At 35.5% G+C, this 26,807-nt stretch overlaps 1 protein-coding gene across 5 annotated transcripts in view; it reads left to right on the top strand.

Annotated features, from left to right (window-relative positions):
- Far2 (fatty acyl-CoA reductase 2) overlaps positions 1-26,807 on the top strand; it is a 138,164-nt gene that overhangs the window by 46,525 nt on the left and 64,832 nt on the right. The window contains exon 4 of one of the 5 annotated variants that reach the window (XM_058576364.1): positions 6,164-12,314. The exons of the other annotated variants lie outside the window; for them this stretch is intronic. The gene's annotated coding sequence lies outside the window, so the exon portion shown is untranslated. The remainder of the gene's footprint in view (positions 1-6,163; positions 12,315-26,807) is intronic. 5 annotated transcript variants of the gene reach the window in all.

Here is a 26,807-nt window from a genome sequence, read left to right on the forward strand (position 1 = left end):
TTGTCACAAGTCAAGGAAATACCAGAAGCTAAGAGAAAGCCCTAGAACCGATCTTTCCTTTGCACTTTCAGGAGAATATGACCATGCCAACACCATGGTTTTGGGTTTCTGGCCTACAAAATTGCAACACAATATCTGTTGCTATAAGCCACACAGTTTGCAGTACTTTGCTACAGCAACTCAACTAACACAGCAAGAAATGGAGCAACAAGTACAAGAAGATAAAATAAACTATGACACCAAAAGCTTAACATTTTCCTCTAAATAGCCATGTTAATTAAGATCACCTAGACAGCAAATTCTTTATTGACTCAAACACTTTGATAAAGATAAAGAAATTTAGTATGATCCTAAAATTGCTCTAACTTGCATCACAGATTCAGTGACTCCTGTTTGAAAGAAATGATCAGGCCATATAGCTCAAATATCCATCAGATACTTGAGTATATCTTCAACATTGTATCAACAAAGTGAGTTTTCAGACTCTACTTGGATATATCTGCTAATTTCCAAGGTAACCCATGCTATCTTTAGCAACTCTGATGATTAAGATATGATTTTCTATTCAACTGAACTGTATGTATAGATTTCACCCATTTGTTATAGTTCAGTTCCTTAAAATAAGAAAGAACGGATCTAATTCTCTTTTCACATATCAGTCCTTTGAATATTTGCACGTTGTCATATCCTTTCTGAGTCATGTAGTCCCCAAACTAGCTCTCGAGTTCTTTGAACTACTACTTTTATAACATAGTTTGGAGTTTCTTAACCTTGATGATCATTTCCATCAAATGTGTTCTAGTTTATTAGATCTTTTTTTCCCGTGGAATACCCAAAGCTTGTTTATGGTCACAGAAGTACCACTTAGTATTTTAAACACATTATTTTTTATACTATTCCTCAACAATTGTACCCTGGTTTTGGAGGGCATTAGAGTATGCAGTAATATTTTTACTAGATTTAATTTAAAATTAATTAAAAACTTTTCATCATGTTTTTCTCTAGACAAGTTGTGTGAAACTAAGCTCTGACTTGATCACCAAATGCCATAGAGGCCTGTACATAACAAGAGCCTGTGAGTCGCAGCATGAATGAATGAACACGTCTGCAGATACTAATACATCCCTCCGAAATTTTCAGTTTTGTTGTTTTTTTTAATCCCCAAAAGAGAAACTTATACTTTATTTTTAAATTCAGTCAGAGTATAAATGCCTTCTTACCAATCAATATTTCTACCTTTCATCACATATCTTTTATACAAAAAAGATTTTTCTTATGTTTGCAAATTGCTTCTAACCAAAACTAAAATGGCATGAGGGAAATAGTCATATTAAGACTTGTTTAACAAAAATGTGCTCTATAGTCTTCATCTGAATAATGGTGCAAACATACTATGTGGTGTGTGTAGATGCGTTAGCAAGTTCTGTATACACGTGTATATGCATATTTTCAGAGTCATATCATTTGGATTTTAACCCTAATGAAAAAAGGCTATAATTAGTTCTTTTTTTTTTTTTAGTAATTATAGTAATATCATAGTGGCTTTTGAGATTAGTTTTTTGCCTACATGCATGAAACAACCCCAAATTTTAACTTAATGTAAAGGAAAAAAGAGTGTGAGCTGCATTCTATTTCAATTTTCCCAATGAATTATTCAAACTCCTAAAATAGTCGTTGATATCTTGTGTAGATATCCTATATGTAAAATAAAAATTAAAAAAAAAACTCTTCTCCTTGACTCACAGGGACATTAGAGGGCTGATGGAGTGTATTTATAAAATGTTTCGTGAATTAAAAGACAATTGCGTTAACAACAACTTGAATGTTGTATGTAATAGGAAATATCACTGTTTTGGATTTTTTTGTAAATAAGTTGTTTCACAAGAAATATTTCAAATAGCTTGAATTCTTGATTTGACATGCAATAGTTCTCTTATTAGTTGCTTTACTATTGAGTTCATTTAATTATCATCATTTTAAGGAGGATGTTTCATGTTAGCTTTTTCTTATTAAATGAAACATAAGTAAATCTTAAATTTTCTGTTTAAGTGTCTATCACAAATTCTAAAACAAAGTATAAAAATATGCTCTGAGAGCATATTTTATTTTATTTTAGTGACATATAATTTTTTTAGTGACATATAATCAAGCCACATTAATCAACTAACCGTATAGCCCATATAATGATACTGAACCTGATTGAAGGGCTTCCATGTTGTCTTTGTTAGGGCCTTGCTAAATTGCTGAGGCTGGCTTTGAATTTTCTACTTAACTCTTCTGAAAGAAACTAGCCTGATTGTTTTTTATGTCTCCCAATGGAAAAATCTAAATTTTGTGTTCAACATGACATCCTCTATAAATTATTCAAATGACACAAATAAAAAGTGAGTCTTATATAGTACTTTGGCAGCATCTTACTATAGGACATTGCCTGTATTGTAGAATATTCTGACATATTATAGGACTCCTTGCTATTTAATATGGTGCTTATTATCATGTGTTATTTTCAGGGAAATACAATTTTAAATAAATTCTATTCTATTATTTTCATAAGTTACTCTTAGTTTAGGAAGCAGAATACAGTTTGTACAGTTTCATTTAATATATTGACATTTTCTCTATTTTTAGTTATATCCCAGCCATTTTTAATAGTCTTATATATATTTATTTCCAGTTTTTTCTCTATTGTAAGCAATGCAATGATGAACAAGAACAAAATTTTAAGGAAAACATAAAATTATGGAACCAAGGAACAAGTTTCACATATCCTGGAAAATGATAAAAAAATGATAAAATCTGAGTGATTCTGGGGACAGGTTTAGGAATATGATACTTAAAAAAAAATGGGTACAAGGAAGGAAGTGGGAGAATATCAAAGATGTATTGTACCTGCCATTAAATCTTCCCAGAATCATCCTTCTGTTTGTTGGCAAAGGTGCCCTGGCTCTAACAAAAACATGAAAGACCTGTCAATAAGACTTCACTTGATCTGAGTAAAAAATACATGCCAATCTATCGTTGATATATCCTCTATTTGTATTAGTGATATTTTGGTTAACCATTTAGAAAATGACAGCTTGAAATTCCCAAGGTATGTTCAGAAATATTTTATTCTAGTTATTGAGAATAAATACATACTTGAGAAGATACTTCAAATAAAAATATATTAATCTGATGCTGAAACAGCATAATGCCAAATACTTCATAATCTGGCCTGTAATCCCAGTGGCTTGGGAGGCTGAGGCAAGAAGATTGAAAAATCAAAGCCAGCCTCAGCAATTTAGCAAGTCCTTAAGCTACTTAGCAAGAACTTGTCTCAAAATAAAAAAAAAAAAAACACTTTAAAAAGGCTGAGGATGTGACTTAGTGGTTAAGTGCCCCTGGGTCCAGTCCCTAGTTTAAAAAAAAAAAAAAAAAAATCTGGCTTCTATTTCTACCTTTGCCTTCAAACTAAAAGAAATGATGTATTCTCTCAGAAAAGAAGAAGAAGAAAAAACCCTGTTAAATCTAATGACCCATTTCTAGTCTTTATTTTTGCTGACCAACCTGTTCCATTTAACCCTAATCACCATCCTTGATAGTTCCACTTTATGATTATGCCTTCTGCCCTTGGATTCTCTTTTATACTTCTCTAACCGCTTTCTCTGTGTCCTATTTTTAATCTTCTATACTTAGGGTTCCTCAGAATGCTATATTTTACCTGATTCTCTTATGTTCCCCTTTTTCTGTCACTTTGCAAAATTATCCATTTGTATTCTATCCCAGATGCACATTACCTCCTAACTTCATTCCAGATCCCCAGGCCTGAATTTCCTGCCTGCATACCTGACTAATCTGCAATTCTCTGTCTAACCAATACTACAAACTTGGAATATCCAAACAACACATTTTCCCCCCAAATTGCATTCCCAATTCTTATCGCTTAAGCTTCTTTAATTACTTCTGCCTTCTTAAGAATTGGATCCCCTGGTATAGCTACATGGTTAAGAGAATATAGTCTTTACAGGAGTCAAACTAGGGTTTGGATTCTGTCCTGCTTCTAGTAGCTAAAAGCCCTTGGCACATTTCTTAACATCATATGCCTCTATCAATCAAAATAGGAATGTGTAAAAAACAGTTAACTGGCACAAATTAAATGCTAAATAAATAATTATTATTTTTCTTTTGTGTGTCATTTTCATTTGGCCCTCTTCCTCCCATGAGAACACAACAGTTATCTAGGTTTCATTGTCTCTTACCTAACAATTACAATAGCATACTAATCGGTCCTTTTTCTTTCAATCTGTCTTCCTGATACAGTGAATATTTCATCAACTTCATCTTTGAAACATCTCTCTATCTCATAATTCCTTTATTCAGAAGCATCTGGTGTCCTGCCTCACCCCTAAGTGACAAAATCTAGACCCCTTAGCATGTGACTTATTGTAGCTATGAACAAACGGTTGAATAGAACTTTAGTGATACTCCTTGCTGGAATAGAATTACTATTAGTAAAACAAATTGACTGTAGCATCCAATGTCAGAAACGAATGGGGCCCTAGAACTTTAGTAGCACCACAAAATTAAGGCAGATATGAACAAGGAGCCATAAAGTGCCCTTCCATAAATTATCACAATGCAATAAGTCTGTCTATAATCAGTCCCCACCCATTCTCCCTGTGCTATCCCCCTCATTGTCTTAAAGACAATTTGTGCTTTCATCAACCAAACCATCTCCATCATTCACACTTTGACTCCATTGAATGAACTTCCCATCAACTGAATTTACCAGCTCTACTCAGATAACCCCAAGGTGGCAAACTCAGTGGCAGTTAATGGCAGGGTGATTAGAACCAATAATTTGAATAAGAAACATCAGAGAGCCTTGGATTAATAACAGATACAATCTGAAGTTTTATGTCATGATTACTTAAGTCCTTAGCTCAAAGTTTCTCTTAAATTGCCTTCACAAATGCCATTGCATTTGAGTATATTTGAGCATATTTCATCATCATCATCAGAGATTCCTATCTTTTTTTGTCAGTCTGTCTTTCAAGAAGCTGTCAGTTGATTGGGGAACCACAATTCCATTCCCTGGGCTGGGTTCTTTCCATGATATATAACATAAGCTCAACTTACAATTTACAAATTCTTTGTCTTTCTGAATAAGCAAAATATTATTCAGATCTTAAATGAGTCTATGAAACTTTTCTGATAGGACCATGATAATTTCCAGAGTATCAGATCTAGCTTAAGTTAATTAGTCTAGAAACATTTCTCTTCTGATACTGCTTATCTCCAAGCTATATAATAATTTTCTTGGTGAAGGTCTTTTTAAAATCCCTCTCCTTCATCAGTCTTATTCAGAATGTTCTACCCAATGACTACTATTTCTTTAAATATCCTTTCTGATGCATTTATGTTTTTATATTATAAAAAATTCATCCTATTTGGTTGCCACCCATTATGATTCTAGTCATACACAGTTTACCATGTTGTTGGGAAATTGCAAATTTCTTATTGTTCTCATGTAAATAGCAGATGCTGCTATGAGCTCACAATCTTTATTATTTAAGTCTGATTCAAAGGGGAGAACTTTCACAAAAACTTTACATTTAAGTTCTCAGTAATTTTTTTAAAAAATCTCTTCCTAATTGCATCACCTGCACTTTGCACCATTACATCATAACAATCTGCAGATAATAAGAAACAGCAGGAAAAAAGACTGATAAATGTTAGCCTTTCAGAGATTGTATGTTCTTTTTGAAATCCCAGAACAGATAGCATTTCAAGTTAATTCCAGACATTTCAATATTTTAGACTTCCCCAAATATACCAACATGTAAATTCAATCTTTTCCTTTAGCAATTCCAAATTCTTAAACTTCCCACATCATATTAGGAAAAACTATCAAAGGGGCCACAAAGTACTTTCATATGCCATACAGCATGTTCTCTAAGGTATCCACAGCAGTTTTCAGGCCAAGCAAAGGACATAGATGAGAATCTCTAATCACTGCTTAGCATTTAAAGATTAAAACAAGGACACATTTTAAAAATATGCGTGCTCTTCAGTAAAACTGACCTCTACTAGTCATCTGGTTAAAGTATAGGAGATTGAAACTTTCTGGCTAAATAGAAGAAAAAAATAGGTAGATTATATATACTTTTTTTTTTAACTTCAGAAAACAGAAGATGAGCGTGGTCTAAAACATTTAAAATCTGGAGAGAGATAAACCCTCTGGAGGCCACTTTCCTGGAAGCATGGGAGAGTACAGAATCTGGCTGGACTTTTGCAGACTTTTCTGAAGAGCAGAGGAAACAAATAGAACAATAAACAGCAACCTTAGTGGTATGACAGATGGAAACCGTAAGAGTTGAACCCTAGACACAGAGCTGATTCTTCTTGGCTGCCCTGATCCCCTCATGAGACTTGCTGTATTCACCGAGGAAGCAGTAGTGGAAGCTGGAGGTGGATTGAGAAAGACTTCCATTAACTCCTGGAGTTTATAGCCTGAAGCAATGCTAGAGGAACAAGTCAATAACACACACAGGAAATCCTGAAGTTATTCAAAACCAGATGTAAGCTGAAACTTACCAAAATGTCAACTTAGCCTCAACCAAACTCAATTCCTGATTGTCTAAAAGTGGTTAAACTCTCCCTAGCTATCTAACAGAGCCTTCATCTATTAGATGCCCTATCTTACTGCAGTCTTTATGATTCTTCTAAACACAATGTCTCAGCATTTTAAAAAATCATGTGTGTGTGTGTATGTGTGTGTGTAACATACATACATAAATGCTGAGACATTATGTTTATACATGTACATATACTTATACATACACACTTATGAAACAAGTCATATGATCTTCCCATCATCAAGAGAAAAAAAAAACTGGGTTTTGTTTGACATTCAAGGCTAGGTTTTAATGGATCAATAGAAATAGTTCCTTCGAGACTCACAGGAGGTTGGAATTTATAAGAAAGCCTTTTAAAAGTAACTGTGACAAATATGTTGAATAAATTAATGGAAAAGGACTATGAAATAGATTTGAGGTGCAGAACAGCATAAGAGAAATGGAATCAAGAAAAGTTGGAAGAAAAGGAGGAAGAGGAGAAGGAAAAGAAACATGGGTACTATAGAACGGAATGACAGATATCCAAAATGAACATGGATTTAATGATACGCTGTTCACCGAAGGAAAAAAGGATCTGTGAACTCAAAGACATACTAATAGAAATTATTCAAACAGAAGCAAAGAGATGAAAGATAAAAACTGAACTTGGTGACTCTGAACATGGTAACTGTGTTAATAATCCCCTGAGGCCAGTGGTGCCTGACCTCAGGGAGTTCCAATATACCAGGTCCAGCCACTCACTCCAAAACAGAATCAAATGGCAAAAGTTATGGTGAAGTAGAAAAGAAATTTAATATTCAGTATAGCCATACTAATACTGGTGTCTTCAGCCCTGTCTTCAGGGTACAGACAGGAGCTTCAGGTTTAAATAGGGAAAGAATTTCATAAATAGGGAAGGTCAAAAGTTATGAGTAATTAAGCACGGTGTGTCAAACTGTGGTCTGTTTGGCTGCTATCTCAAGTTGGATTCTGCAAGGTCCTAGAGAAGTTGTTATTGCTTGAGGAGGCAATTGATTTACTATCATGTGATAATTACACCTGTTTAGACGAGCAGCCTCAGTTTCCATCTTGGGATAATTGGTCCCAATTAGATCACTTCATCATGAGGCGATCTTCTGCAAGTCTCTGGAATCTAAAGTGACTGCTAGAGAAAAGGATAAGTCAGAAAGGCAGGATAAGTTTCTTCAGTTTTGAAGCACCGACTCTGTACTTCTAAGCATTGTCATAGGGGCTCACAACAGGATGTTTTAAAAGCCAGCAATTGATAATCTGTTGATTACTATGTCCCTGCAAATACTGAAAATGCCTTAGTTACTCTTATCTTGGTGCCTTCAGTCTTAAAGGGAATTGAGATAGGTTAGGTAAATTTAGGACTAAACAACATACTACTACCAGTTTTTAGACAGATGCTTCTTAGATGATTAACATGTTTACAGGCAGAGTTGAGAGGGAATCTGACCCAAAGTTTACAGCAGAGAAGAGAAAGAGAGACAAAAGGCAGGCAGAGATGCCAAGGTTTTATTCTACTGTTAATTACCCATTGGATATCTGAGTCCCAAGTGAGGAACTGGTACTTTCAGCAAAAAAACTTTCTGACTATAAGACCCTATGACAAACAGTGCATAAAAAATCAAATGGGACAATACCAAAGAGTCTAACACCTGTGTAACTGAAGTCCCAGAAAAAGAAAAACAGGGGGAAGAACAGGGCAGAAGAAATATTTGAACAAATACCACCAAGAATTTACAAAATTAAGCTTAAAAATATCTATTTAAATATTTAAAAACCTTAGGTTGAACAAAGCAAGATGAATGAAAAGAAAATGATAACTAAAGAGGGGAGGGAAAGAGAAAATACTGGGAACTGAAGTGGAGCTAATTACATTCCATGCATGTATAGTATGGCAGGGTGCATCCCACTATTATGTATAACTATAATGAACTCACAAAAACATTTTTTAAAATTTGGTATAAAACAAAATAAAGAGAAAATCATTAAAGTAGCCAGAAAATAGAAAAGTTATATTCAGGAAAATCACAATAAGAATAATGAATGACTTTCCCTTAGAAACAATGACAGAAGATAATGGGTCACTGTCTTTAAAATGCTGAAAATAAAAACCTGTCAACTTAATATTTTATACCCACAGTAGATACTATTATTACCTACCTCACAAGGTTTATGAGGCTTCAGTGAGTTAATATTGCTATAATTTTTCTTGGGAAAAAATTCTTAAAGCAAATGCAACAATATCAGTGTAATGTATATGGTAGTTATTTTCTTTTTCATACTTTTCTACAATCACAAACTCATGATATTATTAAAACAGGACAACTTAATAAAAGATATGCTTCAGGAGAACAGGGACTTTGTTAAGGTCACTGTTCTATCTCAGTGCCTGGAAGAGTGCCTGGATCATCTATAAATTAGCTCACAACATGGATATGTGAAAACCTTTTTCCAATAGTAATTTATAATATATGTGAATAATTTATAATATATGTGACAAGGGAAAAAAAGAAGAAGAACAATTAAAATTTGGACCAATTTAAATCTTAAAAACTGAAATAAGGTTGTTTATATGAAAAAAAGTAATTTTGCAAATGCTTATATCTGTGGTGCAGACATCAGCTCTTTTACTTTCAAAAGATCTCAAGGAGCAGAGCAATAACATCATTTCTTTCTCTTATCCTTCAACTTTAGTCTTTCCTATCACTGAGCTACAGAAAATGTTTTCTTTTGGAGAAGGCTGAAAAATTAGATAAAAAAGAGAAACATTGAAGTCAAATATACAAGCCTAAAAGACTGAAGTGTTTAGGAGGAAAACTTTTATCATGAACTTACTACACATCACAAATCAAGGGAGTCTTAGGGCCAGAGGGGTACTTAGAGATCACCATCCCTGCAAATTACAAATGATCAAATTAATCCCGGAGAGGTCACAGTGCTAATTCGAAATAAGACTGAGGCTAAAACCCATTCAAGATTTGTTTGATATTCAAGATTTGTTTTTAATGGCTCTGGCTTTGTCAATTTTTCTTTAAGGACCTTCTTTTCTTCCTGTATCCATGTCTGTTCTCTATTAGGTTTTCCCTGCTAATGGATGTCAGGCAGATTTTAAGCAGCATCAAAACTCTTTCTGGGAATAGATAGTGGAAGGCACACACTAGTATCTTCTCCTCAAAATTGAAAGCTTCAGAAATCCTATGAGTATCATAGGAAAGACTGTAATTTATAGTAGTCCTAGAGAGAAAGTGAAGTTTCTCATAAATGATTTGAGACATTGCTCTATTAATTTAGTGGGTGAATTTGACATTAGTATGGAGAAATCTACAACTTGAACTTAAAACTAAGGACTTTTGACTATTTATAGTGATTTGCCTGTAAAAAAATAAGTGACAAAAATTCATGATCATTAATACCAATGGACATTTTTGTCACTTATCAATTTTTTTCTTTCTATAATAGCCCCCACCTCCTAATTACAGTTTCTAGAATCTGATTGATAAAGTCTGAAAACTAGGGGGTTATTTTTCAATCAAAATAATACAAATATCATAGCTACTTATTAATTAATACAAATATCATAGCTACTTATTAATTAATCAATATACATATTCCAGTATACATATTTAAACTGAGCTGAAATTTAACTAGCTTAAGTATGCCACATATTTGATTTCTTGCCTTTCCAGTTTGTCATATTGTTTCTGATGCTTCCTTTTCTGCTAAATGGCCTACCTCATAGCCAATTTTCTCCACCATTTAATCCTGCAGCCAAGCATGATGCTGTATGGGCAAGAGTGATATATCATTATTATTACCACCAATTTTGCTTTAGGGTCAAACTAAGTTGACTTTAAGAATTTAATTTTAATGCATAGTACAATTACAGATGATGGAAGTACTTTAAATTTTCTGTGGTTTCTTTTTTCATATGTTAATTTTCATAATCAGAACCCTACTGTCCTAAGAAAATCTGTCTCAGAGCACCATAAACTTTTCCAATATTTAAAAAAATTTCCCCATCTCTCTATGTAAAGAATTAATCATATTTCAATCTTAAGAATATTTTAGTATTTTTATTATTAAAGAGAAATTATTCAGATTTTTTTTAAAGAGCAAAGAAGACTTTATTGAAGACTACTGAAATATGGCAAAGGTATTGAACTCAACTTGAAATACCAATAAGGGAAATGGGGGTTTAGAGGCAGTGGGGAGAAGATGGAAAATTTACTAAGAGGAAGTTGCTTAAGATAACAAGGAGGAGGATGTGAAATATCAAAGGTGTGGAAGATTCCTATAAACTGGCTAGTAAGGATTCTTTGCTAAAACTGGTCTCAGTAGGGCAAAGTCAAAGCCTAGTCCAGAAGAGGTCTCAGATCATGCTGACTAAAGTTTTTCAAAGAAAAAGTTTTCATCTTTCATTTTTCTAAACTTGGATTCACCCACTAAAAAGGGCCAATTAAGAGTGCTAGCAGTTCTGGGCTGGGATTGTGGCTCAGGGGCCGTGCGCTCACCTAGCATGGGCGGGGCCCCGGGTTCTGGTTCCATCCTCAGCACCACATAAAAATAAAGGCTTTATGTTGTGTCCATCTACACCTAGGATATAATTAAAAAAAAAAAGAGTGCTAGAGGTTCTGTGCTGGTTTTTATTTAGGCCTGGAAAATAAACTTCATCATTATTTATAATGCTATTATAAATGACTGACACAAGCTGTCTTATTCAAATGAAATCTTTTAGCAAAACACCACACACACATACACAATCTGTTCCATGAACTATAGGAAATCTGATCAATCTCATAAGATGATGAAAATATTTGTGATATTTATATTGTACTTACTATTTGCTAGTCCCTGTCCTAATCAATTACCTAAATTAATCCCTTCAATCCTACCTAGTCTTCTAGTGGAAGTGCTATTGTTATATCCATCCTGGGGCCAACAGAGAAACAGAAGCACATGGCCATTACAAAGCTTGTCCAAAGTTACCCAAGTTAGATATGTCAAGGTTATAATTAGAACCTATGCAATGTGACTATTGAAAGAATGTTCTCTACCACTGTGCCTGCCTGCACCTATAAAATCTCTTCTCCTGGTTCTCCCTGAACAAACACATATAACCGGAAGGTGGGTGAAGGGTATGTAGAATGACGTAGAGTTGTGGAAGTCCATACCTTTAGGCACATTCTTTGCATTTACACCTCCTTTCTTCCTAAATCTAGTCTAGTACTTAACACAGAGCAGGGCATGGACAATTTTTGTCCTCAGCTAAATTACTGACTGAGTGAATTGACTGCATATTCAATTCCTGATGACCAAAAAGATAAATGTTTCTCAATCTCTGGTGTGCTGATCTGCAATGACAACACTTTAGGACCAGAAGGCACTGTCTGTATGACATAATACAAGGACCATGGCAGTTGTCCATGGGAAGCCCAGCCCACAGAGCTTTCCAGGTTCAGTTCAGGGTGAGCTGGACCTCAGGCCAGGGAATATAAAGGCGCCACGCACCTTTCCTCTGAAGGTTCTGGAACCCCCTGGTGAAAAGCTGCTGGTCTTGGGATGCTGTGAGAGCCAGTCTCATTGCTAATTAGACCTGATTTAAACTCTGCCATACTTTCTGCTCAGCTGTTATTCATACCTTCTGGTCTTAGAGAAATACGTACGCAGTCAGAGAAATCAGAAGAAAAGGTAAGAGAAAAACCAAGCAATGTGCAGAGACTCAGATGTTGCTAAAGCTGTATTCATAGAAGTAACAAGCTGAATGAGTCTCAGGGTGAGAGACTGGTCTTTTCATCTCATTTACACTTTTCTTTGGTCTCTACCATAGCTCAGCAGAGCTCATTTATCAAGAAATCAATGACTAATTTCCTGTGAAGTATAACCAAGAAATCTGCGATGTTCTACATTGGTTAAAAGAGAATACTTGGTTTCACCCCGTGCTGTGAAATCCAAACCAAATAATTGTTGCAACTGATTTAAGCATTTGAATTTTTAAAAAGATGAAAAAGTTCACTCAGACTATGACATGCAATGCTGAACTTTCCTATGGGGTGAGGGACTACAGGGAGGGCATGGAGGGGATAGTTGTTTCCAGTCTCTGAAATTCAATTCTGCTGTATGTGCATCATCAAGTATTGCTTTGCCACAGCTGGTGCATATTTATAGTCTTAAGAGTTTTCATATGAGATTCAAACATAGATTAAAGTAGAAAGGAACTTGAGAGCTCTAGGGAAGAATATGATATTTCAATTGCATTTGATCATTTTATTGAGTTTGCCTAGAAAAATCAGTTAAAAAACAATTTTCATACTCAGAGCTCAGATTATACATTCCAGCTTGTGCATGACAATAGGTTTCTTTTCTTTCTTTTTTTTTTTTTTATTAATCAACTCCAAAGTACTGAGAAGATTGATCATTCTAAATCTTTTGGGTATGGTGGAACTGGAACAGGGCCTTCATTCCATGAACATTTCATCTGCTTTTCTCTTCATCTGGCATGAAGACTTGCTCAAATCTTTACATACTGAAATAGTGACTTATTAGATTTAGCAGTAATTTTTAAAAGACATTAATAGTGTATTTAAATTGCAGAGTGGAATTATTGCAATACTGTGAAAGATGTTTGATTATATAGAAGAGTTGCCAAGTGAGTATTAATTGCTTTATGCCCTTTTTTAAAGCAAAGGAACATGAAAATAATGTGAACTGACAAACAATTAGTTGATTTTGTAAATCAAGGACTTTTGGACACGTTGCTTAACTTCTTGGAGCCTCAGTTTTCTAATCTGTATTAATGCTACCTGCCTTCTAGTTTTGTTATAAAGATCAAATGGGGGAGCTGGGGTTGTGGCTTAGCGATAGAGCCCTTGCCTCACATGTGCGACACCCTGGGTTCAATCCTCAGCACCACATTAAAAAAAATAAATAAGTGAAATAAAGGTATAGTGTCTATCTACAACTAAAAAATAAATATTAAAAAAAAGATCAAATGGGATAAAACATGTGAAGTTCTCAGCAGAAGACTTGGCACAAATGTATAAGCTATTGTTACTGTTGCTACAATTTATTTGATTGTCGATCAAACTTGATAGTCACAGCAGTGCACCTTTACATAATGCTCGTTTTTCCAGTGGGAAACTCGGCTAAAGGGACTCTGGAATATTCTATAATGCTATTTCTTATAGGAATATATCTCAAGGAAAGATCAAGACTCATAGATCCCTGGCCTTTCTGACTACCCAATGAGACAGTAGGACAAATACTGGTGTGGATATTCCAAGACAAACAAGCAGCAAAGGTCGCCTTTAATTGTGGCTGCCACAGATTTGCTCAACAATAGTCTCATTAGTACACCTTCAGTCACCTCAAATCCTCACATTGTTTCATTTCCAAAATTGATTGCAGCTTCTCTTATTTCCAAACTGAGTAATAATGTGTGGAGGTGAAAGTGCAGGCTGTTCACCCTAGGAAATGCTTAGCCAGGATCATCTCACTAGCTTCATATAAAAGGAAACCTTATGGCTCCAGAGATTGAGTTCCTGAGTTGAACTTTCTATACTTTCTCCTACTTATACAAGGCACTTAACCCATTTGTTCCATCATCCTAGATATGGAACACTTATTAAAAAAATTAAGCAACAAATATGCTACTATGGTAATTTTGAAGTAATTATGTTTGCAGAATTAAAAACTTGGGACTTAACAGGTTCAACTCTCTGAGCTGAACATTTTCATTTGTTACCTCAAAGAGTTATTGTAAAGATTATATGAAAAAATAATTGTATAGTACACGGGCCATTGTAGTAAGTGTCAATAAATGTTAGTGATTCTCATTATTCTTTTTGGTGAAGATTTGCTGTGGTTTCATTATACAGTTTCCTCCCTGAGTTATTTGGCTTACAGTAAAGGAATCAGGAGAAAGGGGAATTAGAAGTCTTATTCCCAAACCCATATTTAAGACCTCTGTACTTGATTTATTTATGAATTTAATAACAGGATCTGGGAATTATCTTTGAATTTAAACTATTGTATTTTTCATTTCTAACAGTGAAGATTCACAGAGTCCTGGGGCAAGATCTTTATTACTAAAGTACCTCTAAGGAGTTAATTAGAAAAAACTTCATATGCATATTTATACTCTGGGGAACAAAAAGTTTTAAGTGGCAGGAGTCAATTTCAAATTACTTTGGAATAGTGAACCTATTTATGATGGTGAATTACTTTCAAAATGAAAATCTAATCCAACCCAAATAATTCTGATTTCATATTATGAAATGGTCGGATATTTTTATAATTCTCTGTGTCTCCTATCAGAGAGTTTGGATATGTATCTACTTTTCATGCTTTTTCTATTCTGCTTTGAAATCACCTTAGTCCCTGTCCCACCCTGGCTTGTAGCATGTGTATGGAGTCTCTAAATTCCTCTTACTAGGAATTTTGTATAATGGTATAGAACACTACTGAATTCTTCTAGAGAAAAATAGTGCCATTTGGGAAGATGGTGGAGATATCCAGCTGGAGGATCTATCATGTCTATCAAAATACTATGAGATGGTATCTTTCAGGGAACACAGGCATACTCAATGCATTTTGAAAACTTATTGTACTAATATCTTTCAAAACAAAATTCAAAGAAAATGTCACTTTCTGCTTTTATAAGGAGGCCCTTTTTTCTATCTTTTAGATAAATGAGAGACTTCTTATAGTGGGTTGGTACTCAGATCTCTGCAGGGTACCTTATGGCCCATCATTATTCTATTTCTCAATTCTGGTGTTTGTTAACAGTTTGTCTCCTTTGTTGGATGGAACTAGAAGGCATTTATATTGATAAGTTTAAAAGAAGGTGTTAGTTCTGAGGAGGGATTTAAATGAAAGGAAATAGAAACATTATGTTAAATAAGAAATAAGACCTTGTCCATGTGAATGGCTGGTGGTCCATTCACTATTCCTGATCCCATGGCTCCTTATTTTCTCTTTCACCTTTCTTAGGATTAGTAAGCAAGGAATGATACTTTTAATTTATGAGAAAGAAGCAGGTCCCTTCTCATTCATGATTTGCTTTTCTGTTGACCACATTCTGCATGTTTTTACATCAATTGCCCCAAAGTTTCTGCCACCCATTTTTTTTTTCAGTTTATCTTTTATGCAAGGATATTACAACTGATTGCTTCCAGGCAGTCTTAGGCAGGCAGATTGCCTTATTAATCTTTGATTTTTCAAAACCACAATAAATTAGAGATTTTAGTATCAGTCATGGAAAAAATCTAAAAAAGTAGCATTCTCTTAACTTCAGGAAAATTTTCTTTTCCTAAGAATTTTTATGTACCATGTAGTTTCACAGGGAAATTAAAATCTACTCTGTTCTATTAGAATAGAATAATAGCCAAAATTTGTGTACATTTCATTAGTATACTTCACTGAGCTAAAAAAAAATCCATTTTTTTCCTTTTAAAAAGTAGATTTTTTTCAAAATTCATTATATTTATTATGGTTTTACCCAGAAAAATACTCTAATACTCCTACATCATGCTTTTATATTGTTTGTTTGTTTGTTTGTTTGTTTCCAAATGAAAGAAAAAAATAGGACTGTTTGTTTTAAAGTATTAGATGCTGTCTTTGCCTTTATTTTCTGTTCTGTCAAATGGAACTTCATCTCTTAGAACTAGATTTGCTTTAAAATATTACATATTAAACAAGCTATCATTTTTAAGTACTGAAGTATCTAAGAACATTTTCTTTGAGAAAGTTGTTATATAATTGATTGTTTTATGATGATATATTCAAATTTTTCTCAGATTCAGGTAGATATTAATTTCCAGTGTGAACATCTCTGATTGGCATTCTGCAATTTCAGATGAAAATCATCAAGAGAATGTCTCAGGCAGAAGGAAAGTACAGAGACTATTAAAGATTTCTTTTCCTTCGTGTGCAGAAACTCAATGATATTCTTTCTGTAATTGTACAGTTGTGATACTCTTTGTAGGCATGTTAACAATGGCTGCTTTTAAAAGTATTTTTCCCCATTAAATAATGTATTTTGAAGCCCATATTCCCCACTTATTATAGCAAGCTTATCTCCAATTTACAGTTGACCTGTTGTAGGATAATTGGGATACTTTGGAGTTATAATCTGCTTTTAATTATTCTAATGAGGGAGAAACAAAAAAAATTCAGGTATCAGGTTCCTGAAACATATATGGTATTTATTAATAGATCCATATGAAAAACTGAATTGTAAGGGTTGGAAAATCTGATTTTTAAACAAGCTCTGTGGGTGATCCAAATGGGAATCATTATCCCAGCTATATCCTTCTTTAAGTTCATGATGTACCTGCTGGTAATTTCATCTCTCAACTCAAAGGAAATAGAATGAAAAATAACTCTGAGGAACAAGAAGAAATTGGTTGGTGAATTAAATATGTCAGAAACTTCTTCATTCAGTCAGTCATTCAAGAAATCTTCACTGAGTGTCTACTAAGAGTTGAGCTCTGCATTAAATTCTGAAGAAATAGTGAAAGCAAAATCAGTTGCAGCACCTACTCTCATAGCGTTTAAAGTCTGGGGGGAGCAATTGTAATCAATATATCATATAAATAAGCATAAAAGCACAACTGTGAAAAGTGTTAACAGGGAAAGGTACATGGAAAGAGCTTAAATGCCACTTAGAATATGGCAGTCAGGAAAGTCTTTTCTGTGGAAGTGACAATTAAACTGACACTTGAGAGGACTGGGAGTTGCCAAATCAAAGATGGGCTGGACTCCAGGTGAAGGGAACAGTCTTCTTTCACACAGTCATTCAACACCTTCAGGCACTATTCTTATACCTGAGGATACAGCAGTGGACACCAAGAATTCCCTGCCCACATGGAGATTATGACTTAGTGTTGGGAGAAATGGACCATAAACAAATGACCAAATAAATATAAACCACATCAGCTGATGTTTTGGTTTTGGTTTTGGTACCAGGGATTGAACCCAAGGGCACTTAGCCACTGAGCCACATCCTCAACCCTTTTTTATTTTTTACTTTGAGACAGGGTCTCACTAAGTTACTTAGGGCCTTGCTAAATTCCTGAGGCTAGCTTTGAACTTAAGATTCTCCTGCCTTAGCCTCCCTAGCCACTGGGATTACAGGCGTCACTATGCTAAGATTACCAGGCATGTCAGCTGGCTTTAAGCACTGTGAAGAAAAACAAAGGCTAAGATGAATATCACGGAGTAAGGAGATATTTAGGAGGTGAATGTCAAGAGTCAGCAATGGGTAGATATGGAAGTGAAAAAGAAGGATGTGTCAAAGGCGATTGTTGACTTTCTGGTTTGTACAACAGGATGGACAGTGATTTAATCCACGTTGACAGAAAAATCTAGAATAGGACTTGAGGGGAATCAATTATAAGGTTAAAGTGCCTTTGTGAGATCCCAGGGGAAATATCAAGGAAGTGATTGTGTAGCTGCTGTGGTCCGAAACTCAAGGGTGAGGTCTGAGCAGCAGGGATTAACTTGTGAGAGATAATCCAAAACTGAAAGGAAATAGACTTTTCAAAGGGGCAGATTTATAAGCAAATGATGAAATGGTTGGTCAATCCTGTAGCTCTCTGAGAAGCCTGGGTAGAATGAAATTCAAATGTAAGTGTGGATATAAGCCTCAGATACAAAGAGGGACAGTTTTTTTCTTCTATTCAAAAGGTTGATGCATATACAAGGAGACTTACCTGTATTTATCCATTCGTTCATTCAACAACTCTTATCATGCATCTACCATGCACTGCATGCATCTTCAAATACTGGGCTTATGGAAATGTAAAAAAAATAATCCTCACCATTAAGAAGCTCACAAATATGACACATTCTACAAGTGCAGCAATAGAAAAGAGTTTATGAGAACTATGGGAACACTTGACCTGGCTTGATGCACACATGGAGACTGTTGGAATGTAGATTTTCAAAAGTCCAGAGGCAACATGGCTATGACAAAATGGTCTGTGATAATGAATAGAAAATGAAGACACCTCTCCAGGGGGTTGGGAGAGTGTCAAGGACAGAGTTCAGGTTGTACACTTATCCCTCAGAGGAAACAAATGCAGTTTCCAGTAGCGGGTGAGGAAGCCAGGTATGAACTAGTTGTTTGCCATCCTAAGGCATCAGTTTCTTCAAAGACATTTTCTCAACAACTTTTTCCTTGAAAGCTAGAGCAAAGGCCTCAGCTTGTGCTTGTTGTCAATCATTCAGCAACTCCTGAGGTCTGCATGGACCTGAAACAGCCTTTCCACCCTCGCCAATATCCAAATTGCAGACCTCCTCAGGGCTCCCCCACACTCTCATCCCTACATCCTTTGTTGCTTTCCTTCCTTCCTCCCTCGTACTTCTTTCCTCCCATCACCTCCTCCCTCCTAATGTTTCCAACCTATTTTTGGAGCCCCACACCACCCCCGCCCGCCATCTTTTTCTTCTTGCTTTAACTGAAAGTCAATATCCTATTAAGACACTAACTCCCCCTATAAGTGCCTCAAACACAGATGGTTCATTCCTTCCCATATCAGGAAGGTATTTTGTGTTCTCTCATACCGAAACATACTTCCAGTCATTTCTGTTTGTATATCATGCCATTTGATTATTAATCTACCTAGCTTTGCTACTGTCCATCCACATCATGATCATTTCTGCATTTTCTAAATCAGAGTTTGGGGCACTGAAACATCTTCCTCTTCACTGTCAATCCTGCCATATTGTTGTAGATGATCCAGCAAATATACATGTCTCCCCAGTTCCCTTTGGCTTATTTAAACCCAGTGATCTTCAGATCTTTTCTTCATTGGAGAAACTATTCCCTTGGCCAGATTAATTTGGCCTCCAGAGATGCTTCAACTCTAGAATTCTGCATTCCAACTTCTTATTCTCTGACAATAGTATGCTACCGGCAATCTTGGGCTTTCTGTGTTGTGATCACCACCCTTATATTCTGACCTCTTCAAGTACTCCAGTCTCCTGGAGTACCCCTCCATTTTCTCTCCATCTGTCAGTCTCTGCCTGACTTTTTTCCCCATCCCAAATGACCTTAGGCTACATAATTTTTAATAGTTTCCCCAAGCCATTTCCTTAATCCATATGCCCAATCTTCTTGATACCTCCCGTACCTTCTGCCTCTAGTATCCAAACCCTGAAAAAACAGTAATGTCCAGCTTCTCTGCAACTGTTCAAGCACCACCTGCACCACCAAGTGCAGCTGTGAAATATTGCACACTCCTGCAGATTGAGGCCACTAGTGGTTTCCAGTTCTGAATAAACCCAGTCATGTTGAAGCAGTTCTTCTCCCAGTCCTGGTCATCTCCTTCAATCCTTCACTCCCTCACCATCTTCCTGAAACCCTCTAACTCCCAAGTCCTATGCCATTTTCAGCACAGGACTTCTCTTCGGATTTCAGAAGAAAATAAGAGCCTTAAGACAAAAACTCTGTCAGTTTTATCCTCTTATGGATAAATTGCACAGTCTGTCAACTTCTTTCTTTCTTTCCCTGCTAGTGTCATACCTGTATGCACTTATCTGTAATTTATACTAAATTAGTATTTATGCCAAATTAATGTATCTTTCCTTTGGGGCACTTGGGCATGTAACAGGGATTGATCTCAGGAGTACTTGACCACTGAGCCATATCCCCCGCCCAATTTTTGTATTTTATTTAGAGACAGAGTCTCACTGAGTTGCTTAGTGCCTCACTGTTACTGAGGCTGGCTTTGAACTCTCAATCCTCCTGCTTCAGCCTCCTGAGCCACTGGGATTACAGGCATGTCCCATCACACCCAGCTGTATCTTTCTTTTTGTCCAAGTCAAATTCTTGACCTTGGCTCTAGGTTGCATTTACACCTCTCTCTCTCTCTCTCTCTCTCTCTTGAGATCTTATTATAAACGTTCCTCCCTCTTTGCTATATCAATCCTATAATTTGTTTCTAATTTTGTTATTGATTTCTCATGTTTTAAAATAATAAAAACAAATAAAACCCACTTTGCCAGTTCTCCTTCTTCCCTCCAGAGCCAGGCTTCTTCTGAAAAAAAGCTATCCAGTTATACTTTTACGCGATTCCCATAGTTTCACTTCCTTTCACTCTTCTGATTGCAATTTTTTTTCTACACCCACTGATTCAATGCAACTCCTCTTTCAAGGATTGTCAATTATGTCCCAGTCAGGGAAACTGATGGACACTTCTCTATTCTTATTTTACATGGCACCTCTGCCCTATTTCACATTGATGTCAATCTCCTTTGTCTCCAGTGTCCCACATCCTCTTCTTTGTTTACTCTTCTTCTGCCTGTCCCTAAAAGATTGGTGGGACAACACTGGATAAACTCTTCTAATTCCACATTTGAAGTTATCTCTGGTGCACTAGTGTCTTCCTATCTAGAGATTCTAACCCAAACTTCTCAGACTATGCAGTCATTCTACTTAGATGCCTAAGCACAACAGAGAGTTTCCATAAAACTGTCCTCATCTAAATAGTGAGCAGATTGAATATTTCTGTTTTTGTTTTCCTGCGTTAAATACCACTATTACCTATCTAAGTCTCTTGGCCAGAAGCCAGGGAGTCAGACCTACCCTGCTTCACCTTCTACATCCAACAGTCATGAAATACCAATGTTTTCATTTTTCATTAAATATCCTTCCTTTTCCCCACCATTTCACTCTCCTATGTTTTCACTTAAATTTTTACTACTTGTCACCTCAATTCTGCAAAACCTCTTCTCTAGTTCCCTTCCCTAGTCTCTATTTGTCTAATTCACTCTCTACATTGCACCTGGGTCAACTTTCTGAATATCTGATCTGCTCAAGTCACTTTCTTCCTCAACATTCTTCCGTGATACTCTTTGTCTTCAGGGTAATATCCATTCCTTCATGATATGACCCCGACTGCATCTATCAATAACCTCACCCTTGTTTTCCCAAAGCTTCCTCATCCTTTCAGATGCAGTTCAGATATTCTTTTCTCAGGGGACTATTCCATGACCCCACCCTCAATATCTGTTAAACCTCCATCTAAGGTGTCTTTGTAACTCTTACTAGGTATTTCAGTTATTTGTCACTTGTTAAATTACTCATCTTCTGTGCTTCAGTTATTCATTATACACTTTTCACATTTTATTAAAATAACTTGTTGAGTTTATGTTTCTCCCTCAGAATGTGAACTGAATAATAATAATAATAACCTGTACATATGTTCACTAGGTGCCAAGGATTGTTCTAAATTTTTTGCAAGCATTAATTCATTTAGCCCTTGCGGTAACCATTGTTTCCGAAGGGCAGAAATCAACCTTTCTTCTTCACTGCTGTTACCCTGTGCCTGTGACATAATGGACACTCCATAAATACTTCTTGAATGAATGCCTGAATGAGTGGTATTATATTTAGGAAATAGGAAAGATATTCATAAAGAAGCTAGATAATATTAACAGACCAGAATGAAAGCAAAGATTCAAATCAGAGTGACATTTCAAACAATGGTTGGCATTTTTTGAGTGCCAATTAGAAAACCCCATCATATTTCACTGTAGTACATGCTGGAAATGTACCTTTACATACCTCTTGGTGTTTTTCCACAATCCCTTCATTTGAAAAATTGGCTATTACTCAGCCATTTCCTCTAATGAATCCTGAAGCATGTGGTCAATAAAGAGATACACTGAGGATTTCAAGCTATGGCAAGAAAAGAAGCCTATAGCAAAGGCACATTGACCAATGGTTGGATTATTTTCTCTTGCAATAAACTTGTAACCCATGCCTGAACTTTTCACCACATGTTATCATTTTTTCACTGGCACACATCCCAGTCAGTTCCACCGGCAATAATGGACATCTACAATGCACAAAGCATTGTGTTGTACTAGGGACTGGGCCCAGCTCTGGGGAAAAACTGTAGCCAGAGATGGCAGCAAATGAGATAAAGGTTATGTTTTTTTTTTTTTTTTTGGTCAGGAAATAAAATACTGCTAGTCAATACCATGTTGCTCTTCAAATAATTTCACTAAATTCTAGTTTGAGTGAAAAAACAGGAAAACTTCTTTTATGGAAACAATCTGCCAGTTGAAAGACATGGCTAGTAGAACAGATATGCTTTTCTTTTTTTTACTATTTTTTAGTTGTTGATGGCCATTTATTTTGTTTATTTGTATGTGGTGCTAAGAATTGAACCCAATGCCTAACACATTCTAGGCAAGCTCTCTACCACTGAGCTACAACCCCAGCCCCAGATATGCTTTTATAACAAAAACTTTAACCTTCAGAAAGAATTGCCATTAACCTCTTGAAGCACCAAAGTATAACCTGAACCAAAGAAGAACTAGGACATAACTAAGAAAAGGAGGGATGCTGGTTCCTTTTTATAACTTTGGGCCTTAGTTTCTGGGTTGGGGACAATAAACTAAAAAGACCCCCAAAACTTTTGAAACAGGAAAATCAGAGCAACACCAGCCACATTAAACTGAAGATATATTGTCATCTTTAGTTAAAACTAGTTAGATTTGTCATGATAGGATAGATTTCTTATCCTTGCTGGTCATGATTCCCGTCTCAAATGTGAAGAAAACTTTCCTGTCTTATTTTAGCATATTTTTGTAATAAGTTAGAGACAAGGATTCCCATGCTCTTGAACACTACTGTCAGTGCCTTTTGTCTTGGAAATACCTAAAGAGTTCTAAGCCCAAGCTGAAAAGCACTATTAAATTAAAAACACTATTAAACCTACCTTGAGCTAAATGCTAGAATCGACCCTCCATATAACAGCTTGGATCAGCAGTTCCCAAGTGCTATTCTGTGGACCTCTGGAGGTCTTCAGACCTTTGAGGAGCCAACTGGACAAAACCTACTTTCATAAAAATGCTAATATGTTATTTGCCTTTTTTACTAGGTTGATATTTGCACTAATGATGAAAAGCAATGGGGCAGAGGGGCAAAACGTGAATTGACACAGAGGCTCCAAAATGTCATTGTATTCCTTGTCAAATGCTGAGTTTTTCTAAAAAAAAAAAAAAAAAGAAAGAAAAAGAAATAAAATGCCAGTTTTGTTAAGGATGTCCTTTAAGAAGTTGTTAGAAACAGCCTATTTCAGAATCTGTCTCTTTATTAAAGTGATTTTTTGCTACCTGTATTTGCTCCCTTACATCATCACAGATCAGTTTAACCATGTACATTCTAAACTCCTCCTCTGACATTTCTTCCACTGTGGTGTTGATGGATTCTGTCTTGGTTTGCTTGGGGGGTGATTTGTTCCCTTGCTTTTTTTGTGTTCTTTGTGTGTCTACCCATCTAACAGTATGCATCGGAGGCAGTAGAGTTTCTACCCTGTGGACTTATAGTGTCCCTGAAGGTTTCCAGTACCTCACTGTTTAGGGAGAGACAAATAACAACAACAACAAAAACAAAAACCAGAAATCCTTGAAATGAAGGAAACAATAAACCAAATTAAAAATTCAATAGAAAGCAACACCAATGGACTAGACCACTTGGAAGACAGAACATCAGGCAATAGAGACAAAATATATAATCTTGAAAACAGAGTTGACCACAGAGAAAAGATGTTAAGAAATCATGCACAGAACTTCCAAGAATTATGGGATAACATGAAGAAAAATAAATAAATTTAAAATTTATTGGGATAGATGAAGGTGCAGAGATACAAATCAAAGGAATGCACACTCTTTTCAATGAAATAATATCAGCAATAGCATATTTCAACTTTTGCACGCATTTTTAGTATCTTGTGTGATGAAATGCAAAGTACACAGGAATCACTCCTACTGCACACAACAGTAGGATGCTGGTGTGGAAGAAAAACGTGTGATCCGGCAGGGAACTGAACCAAGCTGATGGTTTGCACAGAAAGCATGTTTACCTGAAAGAATGACTGACAGACAAACTGTGATTATTCAGACTTGGGTATTTGGCAGATGTTTTCTCAAAATAAACTAGGTGAATCTGTCACCAAGGAAAATAACTGAAAGCATTTTGTCAATGATAAACTGAGTTATTGAATGGAAATCAGAGTTTTGGAAGACTTGTATCAGGCACCATTGAACTTGACAGCATCCCAACGTTTTAAGACTTCTGGTGAGATGCATGGTGATCTTCCCAAATGTGATTTTTATGATATTATATAATGAAATGTGACAACATTTGGAAGATTGGCATAACTCAGGGAGCCATTATTTTCCAAATTACCAATGCATGGTATAAAATTATGGATGAATAAAAGACCATATAAACAGCAAACAGACCAGTGGGTTTTAATGTAGCAAACCATGAAAAGTTCATTAGTTTACATCGAATATTAGACTAAACTTCAAGAAACTACAGTTTACTAAGTTTTGGAAAGACTATCAAAAGGAAACATCCACAATTATCTAAAAGGGTTTTAAATATTTCCTCCCTTTTCCCAATTAAATCTCTATGGGAGGCCAGGTTTTCCTTATATGTTCTGCCAAAATATTATAGAGAGACAGATTGTATACCGAAACAGATATGAAAATCTATTTGTTTTGTCTAAAGCAGACATGCAAGATATTTGAAAATATGTAAAACAGTGCCAATTCTTCTCAAAATATGTATTTTTTAGTTTGGAAAAATATTCACTTTTTTAAAAATGTTATTTCTTTTAACATTTAGTAGGTTTTAAATGACAAATGAAATTTTTAAATGTTTTAGTTTTGTTTTCTAATATACTAAATATTGGTGGATATAACCACATAAAACCTCTTTGGGGTATTCAGTAATTTTTAAGGGCACAAGATCAGGGACAAAAATAGGCAAGAATAGCTAGTTTAGCTGATCACAGCAAGGGAGGACCATTTCACTCATGCTAAACTTTAGGTAAATAGAAACCATCATATTTTGTGACATTTAATTCCAAAGAAATATAACTGCTTATTGATTAAAATAGGATTCACAGATTTTAGAACACAAATTTTTTAAAAGATCCAGCATTTTATCAGAGTTCTTTGAAAGCCAAAGAAACCAATGGCAACTAGTTTTCTATTGTTATAGAATAAGTAAACCACAGTTTTTTTTAGCTTAAAACATCAGGTGATTATTACCTCACAGACTCCATATGATAGAACGCATGGAACTGTACTTCTTAAAAGAAAACTCTTTTTCTACAGGAAACGTTTTAAAGTCACTTTTTTAAAGGGATCAACTTATAAAATCAGATCCCCCTTTCCAAACAGATAAAGTCAGTTGATTAAGGACCTTAATAATATCTGTAAAATTCTCTCACCTTTGTCAAATGAGATAATAATCATAGAAATATCATCATAATTTCCATATTGTATTGATTCCCAAATTGCAGGCCCTGTCTATCCTTAAGAAGAGGGGATTATACAGGGCTTAGGGCATTTGTAGTCAGTCATCTCAGAACTCTGCCCACCTAGACAAATAGGAAATTTCTTGGAAGTAAAGTGGGTAGACATAGAGTCAAAGAAATGGCTGAAGGACCAGTCTCAGAATGAACATTTAAACGCTTTTCCAAGTCCTAAGAGCTATCAAAGCCTTATTTTTTCTACCAAGAAGACAAGCATTAATTGACAAGGTTACCTGGCTAACATGCCACAGCTAGATGAATGAACTCCGTATGTATTGTTGTGCACCTTTATCAAAATTGAATATCCTATCCCTTCACCAAGTGTAAAGTATCTTCATAGAGAGCTCCACAAAGCAAGAGAAGTGCTGCCCGCAATGGAGGTGAAAACTAGTAGAGGGAGGAAGAGAGTCTGAGAAGCTCCAAAACAAATGCTCACCAAAGTCATCATAATAAAGCTATCATAACTCTTCAATGTGCAAAGCCAGAAGAAGCATTACACTTCAATGGTATATGCTTATAATTTAAAAAATTGGTGAATTCTTTATACTTGTGAACTCAGGTTTTAAGAATTCTCCTAAAAAGATGACTATCACACATCCCCTTTGACATATTTGTTAATGACATGGGATGATTTTACTGTTATATTTTGAATATTTCATTTATTATTTATCTGAAACATGCAAATAGTTTTATATTGTTATTTTCAAATGGAAACATAATTTATGTATTGTTTTCCCTTGGCATTAGTTGTTATCTTCAGTATTACTTGCATCTTGTGTTTGTGACAGTATCTCCTGCCCCATTGCCCCAACTCCACCTCTGCCATCATTTCAAGAGATTC

This window comes from Marmota monax, unplaced genomic scaffold, assembly GCF_021218885.2.
Source record: "Marmota monax isolate L192 unplaced genomic scaffold, Marmota_monax_Labrador192_F-V1.1 WCK01_AAM20220418_F8-fsc00012, whole genome shotgun sequence".
NCBI classification, from domain to species: Eukaryota; Metazoa; Chordata; class Mammalia; order Rodentia; family Sciuridae; genus Marmota; species Marmota monax.